Raw genomic sequence first — 10,000 nt, forward strand, 5'->3', positions numbered from 1 at the left:
TGTGTATAACAGGATGAGTGTGTGTATAACAGAAGGAGTGTGTGTATAACAGGGTGAGTGTGTGTATAACAAGGATGAGTGTGTGTATAACAGGATGAGTGTGTGTATAACAGGATGAGTGTGTGTATAAACAGAAGGAGTGTGTGTATAACAGGGTGAGTGTGTGTATAACAGGATGAGTGTGTGTATAACAGGATGAGTGTGTGTATAACAGGATGAGTGTGTGTATAACAGAAAGGAGTGTGTGTATAACAGGAAGGAGTGTGTGTATAACAGGAGTGAAGTGTGTGTATAACAGGATGAGTGTGTGTATAACAGGATGAGTGTGTGTATAACAGGATGAGTGTGTGTATAACAGGATGAGTGTGTGTATAACAGGGTGAGTGTGTGTATAACAGGATGAGTGTGTGTATAACAGGATGAGTGTGTGTATAACAGGATGAGTGTGTGTATAACAGGATGAGTGTGTGTATAACAGATGAGTGTGTGTATAACAGGATGAGTGTGTGTATAACAGGATGAGTGTGTGTATAACAGGATGAGTGTGTGTATAACAGGGGTTGAGTGTGTGTATAACAGGATGAGTGTGTGTATAACAGGATGAGTGTGTGTATAACAGGATGAGTGTGTGTATAACAGGATGAGTGTGTGTATAACAGAAGGAGTGTGTGTATAACAGGGTGAGTGTGTGTATAACAGGATGAGTGTGTGTATAACAGGATGAGTGTGTGTATAACAGGATGAGTGTGTGTATAACAGAAGGAGTGTGTGTATAACAGGGTGAGTGTGTGTATAACAGATGAGTGTGTGTATAACAGGAAGGAGTGTGTGTATAACAGGATGAGTGTGTGTATAACAGGATGAGTGTGTGTATAACAGGATGAGTGTGTGTATAACAGGATGAGTGTGTGTATAACAGAAGGAGTGTGTGTATAACAGGATGAGTGTGTGTATAACAGGATGAGTGTGTGTATAACAGAAGGAGTGTGTGTATAACAGGATGAGTGTGTGTATAACAGGATGAGTGTGTGTATAACAGGATGAGTGTGTGTATAACAGGATGAGTGTGTGTATAACAGGATGAGTGTGTGTATAACAGGATGAGTGTGTGTATAACAGGATGAGTGTGTGTATAACAGGATGAGTGTGTGTATAACAGGATGAGTGTGTGTATAACAGGATGAGTGTGTGGTATAACAGGATGAGTGTGTGTATAACAGGATGAGTGTGTGTATAACAGGATGAGTGTGTGTATAACAGGATGAGTGTGTGTAAACAGGATGAGTGTGTGTATAACAGGATGAGTGTGTGTATAACAGGATGAGTGTGTGTATAACAGGATGAGTGTGTGTATAACAGGATGAGTGTGTGTATAACAGGATGAGTGTGTGTATAACAGGATGAGTGTGTGTATAACAGGATGAGTGTGTGTAAAACAGGATGAGTGTGTGTATAACAGGATGAGTGTGTGTATAACAGATGAGTGTGTGTATAACAGGAAGAGTGTGTGTATAACAGGATGAGTGTGTATAACAGGATGAGTGTGTGTATAACAGGATGAGTGTGTGTATAACAGGATGAGTGTGTGTATAACAGGAAGGAGTGTGTGTATAACAGGGATGAGTGTGTGTATAACAGGATGAGTGTGTGTATAACAGGAAGGAGTGTGTGTATAACAGGATGAGTGTGTGTATAACAGGATGAGTGTGTGTATAACAGGATGAGTGTGTGTATAACAGGATGAGTGTGTGTATAACAGATGAGTGTGTGTATAACAGGATGAGTGTGTGTATAACAGGATGAGTGTGTGTATAACAGGATGAGTGTGTGTATAACAGGATGAGTGTGTGTATAACAGGATGAGTGTGTGTATAACAGGATGAGTGTGTGTATAACAGGATGAGTGTGTGTATAACAGGATGAGTGTGTGTATAACAGAAGGAGTGTGTGTATAACAGAAGGAGTGTGTGTATAACAGAAGGAGTGTGTGTATAACAGGATGAGTGTGTGTATAACAGGATGAGTGTGTGTATAACAGGATGAGTGTGTGTATAACAGGATGAGTGTGTGTATAACAGGATGAGTGTGTGTATAACAGGATGAGTGTGTGTATAACAGGATGAGTGTGTGTATAACAGGATGAGTGTGTGTATAACAGGATGAGTGTGTGTATAACAGAAGGAGTGTGTGTATAACAGGATGAGTGTGTGTATAACAGGATGAGTGTGTGTATAACAGGATGAGTGTGTGTATAACAGGATGAGTGTGTGTATAACAGGATGAGTGTGTGTATAACAGGATGAGTGTGTGTATAACAGAAGGAGTGTGTGTATAACAGGGTGAGTGTGTGTATAACAGGATGAGTGTGTGTATAACAGGATGAGTGTGTGTATAACAGGATGAGTGTGTGTATAACAGGATGAGTGTGTGTATAACAGGATGAGTGTGTGTATAACAGGATGAGTGTGTGTATAACAGGATGAGTGTGTGTATAACAGGATGAGTGTGTGTATAACAGAAGGAGTGTGTGTATAACAGGATGAGTGTGTGTATAACAGGATGAGTGTGTGTATAACAGAAGGAGTGTGTGTATAACAGGATGAGTGTGTGTATAACAGGATGAGTGTGTGTATAACAGAAGGAGTGTGTGTATAACAGGAGTGAGTGTGTGTATAACAGGATGAGTGTGTGTATAACAGGATGAGTGTGTGTATAACAGGATGAGTGTGTGTATAACAGAAGGAGTGTGTGTATAACAGGGTGAGTGTGTGTATAACAGGATGAGTGTGTGTATAACAGGATGAGTGTGTGTATAACAGGATGAGTGTGTGTATAACAGGATGAGTGTGTGTATAACAGAAGGAGTGTGTGTATAACAGGATGAGTGTGTGTATAACAGGATGAGTGTGTGTATAACAGGATGAGTGTGTGTAAACAGGATGAGTGTGTGTATAACAGGATGAGTGTGTGTATAACAGGATGAGTGTGTGTATAACAGGATGAGTGTGTGTATAACAGGATGAGTGTGTGTATAACAGGATGAGTGTGTGTATAACAGGATGAGTGTGTGTATAACAGGATGAGTGTGTGTATAACAGGATGAGTGTGTGTATAACAGGATGAGTGTGTGTATAACAGGATGAGTGTGTGTATAACAGGTGAGTGTGTGATGAGTGTGTGTATAACAGGATGAGTGTGTGTATAACAGAAGGAGTGTGTGTATAACAGGGTGAGTGTGTGTATAACAGGATGAGTGTGTGTATAACAGGAAGAGAGTGTGTGTATAACAGGATGAGTGTGTGTATAACAGGATGAGTGTGTGTATAACAGGATGAGTGTGTGTATAACAGGATGAGTGTGTGTATAACAGGAAGGAGTGTGTGTATAACAGGGTGAGTGTGTGTATAACAGGATGAGTGTGTGTATAACAGAAGGAGTGTGTGTATAACAGGATGAGTGTGTGTATAACAGAAGGAGTGTGTGTATAACAGGATGAGTGTGTGTATAACAGGATGAGTGTGTGTATAACAGAAGGAGTGTGTGTATAACAGGATGAGTGTGTGTATAACAGGATGAGTGTGTGTATAACAGAAGGAGTGTGTGTATAACAGGATGAGTGTGTGTATAACAGGATGAGTGTGTGTATAACAGGATGAGTGTGTGTATAACAGGATGAGTGTGTGTATAACAGGATGAGTGTGTGTATAACAGGATGAGTGTGTGTAAAACAGGATGAGTGTGTGTATAACAGGATGAGTGTGTGTATAACAGGATGAGTGTGTGTATAACAGGATGAGTGTGTGTATAACAGGATGAGTGTGTGTATAACAGGATGAGTGTGTGTATAACAGGATGAGTGTGTGTATAACAGGATGAGTGTGTGTATAACAGGATGAGTGTGTGTAAAACAGGATGAGTGTGTGTATAACAGGATGAGTGTGTGTATAACAGGATGAGTGTGTGTATAACAGGATGAGTGTGTGTATAACAGGATGAGTGTGTGTATAACAGGATGAGTGTGTGTATAACAGGATGAGTGTGTGTATAACAGAAGGAGTGTGTGTATAACAGGACGAGTGTGTGTATAACAGGACGAGTGTGTGTATAACAGGATGAGTGTGTGTATAACAGGATGAGTGTGTGTATAACAGGATGAGTGTGTGTATAACAGGATGAGTGTGTGTATAACAGGATGAGTGTGTGTATAACAGGATGAGTGTGTGTATAACAGAAGGAGTGTGTGTATAACAGGATGAGTGTGTGTATAACAGGATGAGTGTGTGTATAACAGGACGAGTGTGTGTATAACAGGATGAGTGTGTGTATAACAGGATGAGTGTGTGTATAACAGGATGAGTGTGTGTATAACAGGATGAGTGTGTGTATAACAGGATGAGTGTGTGTATAACAGGATGAGTGTGTGTATAACAGAAGGAGTGTGTGTATAACAGGGTGAGTGTGTGTATAACAGGATGAGTGTGTGTATAACAGAAGGAGTGTGTGTATAACAGGATGAGTGTGTGTATAACAGGATGAGTGTGTGTATAACAGAAGGAGTGTGTGTATAACAGGGTGAGTGTGTGTATAACAGGATGAGTGTGTGTATAACAGGATGAGTGTGTGTATAACAGGATGAGTGTGTGTATAACAGAAGGAGTGTGTGTATAACAGGGTGAGTGTGTGTATAACAGGATGAGTGTGTGTATAACAGGATGAGTGTGTGTATAACAGGATGAGTGTGTGTATAACAGGATGAGTGTGTGTATAACAGGATGAGTGTGTGTATAACAGGATGAGTGTGTGTATAACAGGATGAGTGTGTGTATAACAGGATGAGTGTGTGTATAACAGGATGAGTGTGTGTATAACAGGATGAGTGTGTGTATAACAGGATGAGTGTGTGTATAACAGGATGAGTGTGTGTATAACAGGATGAGTGTGTGTATAACAGGATGAGTGTGTGTATAACAGGATGAGTGTGTGTATAACAGGATGAGTGTGTGTATAACAGGATGAGTGTGTGTATAACAGGATGAGTGTGTGTATAACAGGGTGAGTGTGTGGATGAGTGTGTGTATAACAGGATGAGTGTGTGTATAACAGAAGGAGTGTGTGTATAACAGGGTGAGTGTGTGTATAACAGGATGAGTGTGTGTATAACAGAAGGAGTGTGTGTATAACAGGGTGAGTGTGTGTATAACAGGATGAGTGTGTGTATAACAGGATGAGTGTGTGTATAACAGGATGAGTGTGTGTATAACAGAAGGAGTGTGTGTATAACAGGGTGAGTGTGTGTATAACAGGATGAGTGTGTGTATAACAGAAGGAGTGTGTGTATAACAGGATGAGTGTGTGTATAACAGAAGGAGTGTGTGTATAACAGGATGAGTGTGTGTATAACAGGATGAGTGTGTGTATAACAGAAGGAGTGTGTGTATAACAGGATGAGTGTGTGTATAACAGGATGAGTGTGTGTATAACAGAAGGAGTGTGTGTATAACAGGATGAGTGTGTGTATAACAGGATGAGTGTGTGTATAACAGGATGAGTGTGTGTATAACAGGATGAGTGTGTGTATAACAGGATGAGTGTGTGTAAAACAGGATGAGTGTGTGTATAACAGGATGAGTGTGTGTATAACAGGATGAGTGTGTGTATAACAGGATGAGTGTGTGTATAACAGGATGAGTGTGTGTATAACAGGATGAGTGTGTGTATAACAGGATGAGTGTGTGTATAACAGGATGAGTGTGTGTAAAACAGGATGAGTGTGTGTAAAACAGGATGAGTGTGTGTATAACAGGATGAGTGTGTGTATAACAGAAGGAGTGTGTGTATAACAGGATGAGTGTGTGTATAACAGGATGAGTGTGTGTATAACAGGATGAGTGTGTGTATAACAGGATGAGTGTGTGTATAACAGAAGGAGTGTGTGTATAACAGGACGAGTGTGTGTATAACAGGACGAGTGTGTGTATAACAGGACGAGTGTGTGTATAACAGAAGGAGTGTGTGTATAACAGGGTGAGTGTGTGTATAACAGGATGAGTGTGTGTATAACAGGATGAGTGTGTGTATAACAGGATGAGTGTGTGTATAACAGAAGGAGTGTGTGTATAACAGGGTGAGTGTGTGTATAACAGGATGAGTGTGTGTATAACAGAAGGAGTGTGTGTATAACAGGATGAGTGTGTGTATAACAGGATGAGTGTGTGTATAACAGGATGAGTGTGTGTATAACAGGATGAGTGTGTGTATAACAGGATGAGTGTGTGTATAACAGGATGAGTGTGTGTATAACAGGATGAGTGTGTGTATAACAGGATGAGTGTGTGTATAACAGGATGAGTGTGTGTATAACAGGATGAGTGTGTGTATAACAGGATGAGTGTGTGTATAACAGGATGAGTGTGTGTATAACAGAAGGAGTGTGTGTATAACAGAAGGAGTGTGTGTATAACAGAAGGAGTGTGTGTATAACAGGATGAGTGTGTGTATAACAGGATGAGTGTGTGTATAACAGGATGAGTGTGTGTATAACAGGATGAGTGTGTGTATAACAGGATGAGTGTGTGTATAACAGGATGAGTGTGTGTATAACAGGATGAGTGTGTGTATAACAGGATGAGTGTGTGTATAACAGGATGAGTGTGTGTATAACAGGATGAGTGTGTGTATAACAGAAGGAGTGTGTGTATAACAGGATGAGTGTGTGTATAACAGGATGAGTGTGTGTATAACAGAAGGAGTGTGTGTATAACAGGATGAGTGTGTGTATAACAGGATGAGTGTGTGTATAACAGGATGAGTGTGTGTATAACAGAAGGAGTGTGTGTATAACAGAAGGAGTGTGTGTATAACAGAAGGAGTGTGTGTATAACAGGATGAGTGTGTGTATAACAGGATGAGTGTGTGTATAACAGGATGAGTGTGTGTATAACAGGATGAGTGTGTGTATAACAGGATGAGTGTGTGTATAACAGGATGAGTGTGTGTATAACAGGATGAGTGTGTGTATAACAGGATGAGTGTGTGTATAACAGAAGGAGTGTGTGTATAACAGAAGGAGTGTGTGTATAACAGGATGAGTGTGTGTATAACAGGATGAGTGTGTGTATAACAGGATGAGTGTGTGTATAACAGAAGGAGTGTGTGTATAACAGAAGGAGTGTGTGTATAACAGAAGGAGTGTGTGTATAACAGAAGGAGTGTGTGTATAACAGGATGAGTGTGTGTAAAACAGGATGAGTGTGTGTATAACAGAAGGAGTGTGTGTATAACAGAAGGAGTGTGTGTATAACAGGATGAGTGTGTGTATAACAGGATGAGTGTGTGTATAACAGGATGAGTGTGTGTATAACAGGATGAGTGTGTGTATAACAGGATGAGTGTGTGTATAACAGGGTGAGTGTGTGTATAACAGGATGAGTGTGTGTATAACAGAAGGAGTGTGTGTATAACAGAAGGAGTGTGTGTATAACAGGATGAGTGTGTGTATAACAGGATGAGTGTGTGTATAACAGGATGAGTGTGTGTATAACAGGGTGAGTGTGTGTATAACAGGATGAGTGTGTGTATAACAGGATCATGTAGTTTTACAGCTGCTAGAATAACGAGTATTGCTCCGTGTGACCCGGAGCCTCTGCACATGCATGATCAGGGCGACAGGTTAACTAAATGAAATGAGAGTTGGCGCGTGTGTGAACCGGTGTCAGTGGCCAGGAACATTCTTATCAATTCTAACAATGCATGAACGTGAACAATTGAAATATTTAAGCGCAAGAAGATGCGAAAGGGAACTCAACAACTCAGTGTGTGTGAACTCAACAACTCAGTGTGTGTGAACTCAACAACTCAGTGTGTGTGAACTCAACAATTCAGTGTGTGTGAACTCAACAATTCAGTGTGTGTGAACTCAACAACTCAGTGTGTGTGAACTCAACAATTCAGTGTGTGTGAACTCAACTCAGTGTGTGTGAACTCAACTCAGTGTGTGTGAACTCAACAACTCAGTGTGTGTGAACTCAACAATTCAGTGTGTGTGAACTCAACAACTCAGTGTGTGTGAACTCAACAACTCAGTGTGTGTGAACTCAACAATTCAGTGTGTGTGAACTCAACAATTCAGTGTGTGTGAACTCAACAATTCAGTGTGTGTGAACTCAACTCAGTGTGTGTGAACTCAACTCAGTGTGTGTGAACTCAACTCAGTGTGTGTGAACTCAACAATTCAGTGTGTGTGAACTCAACAATTCAGTGTGTGTGAACTCAACAATTCAGTGTGTGTGAACTCAACTCAGTGTGTGTGAACTCAACTCAGTGTGTGTGAACTCAACAATTCAGTGTGTGTGAACTCAACTCAGTGTGTGTGAACTCAACAATTCAGTGTGTGTGAACTCAACTCAGTGTGTGTGAACTCAACAATTCAGTGTGTGTGAACTCAACAACTCAGTGTGTGTGAACTCAACAATTCAGTGTGTGTGAACTCAACAACTCAGTGTGTGTGAACTCAACAATTCAGTGTGTGTGAACTCAACTCAGTGTGTGTGAACTCAACTCAGTGTGTGTGAACTCAACTCAGTGTGTGTGAACTCAACTCAGTGTGTGTGAACTCAACTCAGTGTGTGTGATCTCAACTCAGTGTGTGTGAATGCTGAATCTCTTTCACGTCTTCTTGCGCTTGAACACACATAATCACACAATTATGTCAAAAAATGCCTACCGATTATCCTAGTAAACAGTCAGTTATGTTTTGAGTGAACGACACACACACACACACTCACACACACACACACACACAAACACACACTCACACTTACTTACTCACTCACACACACACACACACACACACTCACACACACACACACACACCCCGCTCTGAATCAGATTGATCTCATGTTAATAGTTTTGATCAGTTCTGAGTTGATTATGATCGGTTTCTCATGTGTCTCTGCAGATTAAGAGTCTGATGAGTCGAGCTGAATACCTGAAAGAGCTGATCAAGGTAAACGCTCACACACACACACACACACACACACACACACACACACACACACACAGTCGAGCTGAACACCTGAAAGAGCTGATCAAGGTAAACGCTCACACACACACACACACACACACACAGTCGAGCTGAACACCTGAAAGAGCTGATCAAGGTAAACGCTCACACACACACACACACACACACACACACACACACACACACACACACACACACAGTCGAGCTGAACACCTGAAAGAGCTGATCAAGGTAAACGCTCACACACACACACACACACACACACACAGTCGAGCTGAACACCTGAAAGAGCTGATCAAGGTAAACGCTCACACACACACACACACACACAGTCGAGCTGAACACCTGAAAGAGCTGATCAAGGTAAACGCTCACACACACACACACACACACACACACACAGTCGAGCTGAACACCTGAAAGAGCTGATCAAGGTAAACGCTCACACACACACACACACACACACACACAGTCGAGCTGAACACCTGAAAGAGCTGATCAAGGTAAACGCTCACACACACACACACACACACAGTCGAGCTGAACACCTGAAAGAGCTGATCAAGGTAAACGCTCACACACACACACACACACACACACACACAGTCGAGCTGAACACCTGAAAGAGCTGATCAAGGTAAACGCTCACACACACACACACACACACACACACACACACACACACACAGTCGAGCTGAACACCTGAAAGAGCTGATCAAGGTAAACGCTCACACACACACACACACACACACACACACACACACACACAGTCGAGCTGAACACCTGAAAGAGCTGATCAAGGTAAACGCTCACACACACACACACACACACACACACAGTCGAGCTGAACACCTGAAAGAGCTGATCAAGGTAAACGCTCACACACACACACACACACACACACACACACACACACACAGTCGAGCTGAACACCTGAAAGAGCTGATCAAGGTAAACGCTCACACACACACACACACA

The 10,000-nt window shown here is 41.6% G+C and overlaps 1 long non-coding RNA gene across 1 annotated transcript in view; it reads left to right on the forward strand.

The window, feature by feature from the left end:
* Nucleotides 1–8,892: 8,892 nt before the first annotated feature.
* The window catches only part of LOC130079699 (uncharacterized), a 2,742-nt gene continuing 1,634 nt past the window's right edge, over nucleotides 8,893–10,000 (forward strand). The window contains exon 1 of the long non-coding RNA XR_008806484.1: nucleotides 8,893–9,004. This is a non-coding gene — a long non-coding RNA (uncharacterized LOC130079699). The remainder of the gene's footprint in view (nucleotides 9,005–10,000) is intronic.

This window comes from Rhinichthys klamathensis, unplaced genomic scaffold (genome assembly GCF_029890125.1).
Source record: "Rhinichthys klamathensis goyatoka isolate OS25496 unplaced genomic scaffold, OSU_Roscu_1.1 h1tg001280l_1, whole genome shotgun sequence".
In the NCBI taxonomy this organism is placed as follows: Eukaryota; Metazoa; Chordata; class Actinopteri; order Cypriniformes; family Leuciscidae; genus Rhinichthys; species Rhinichthys klamathensis.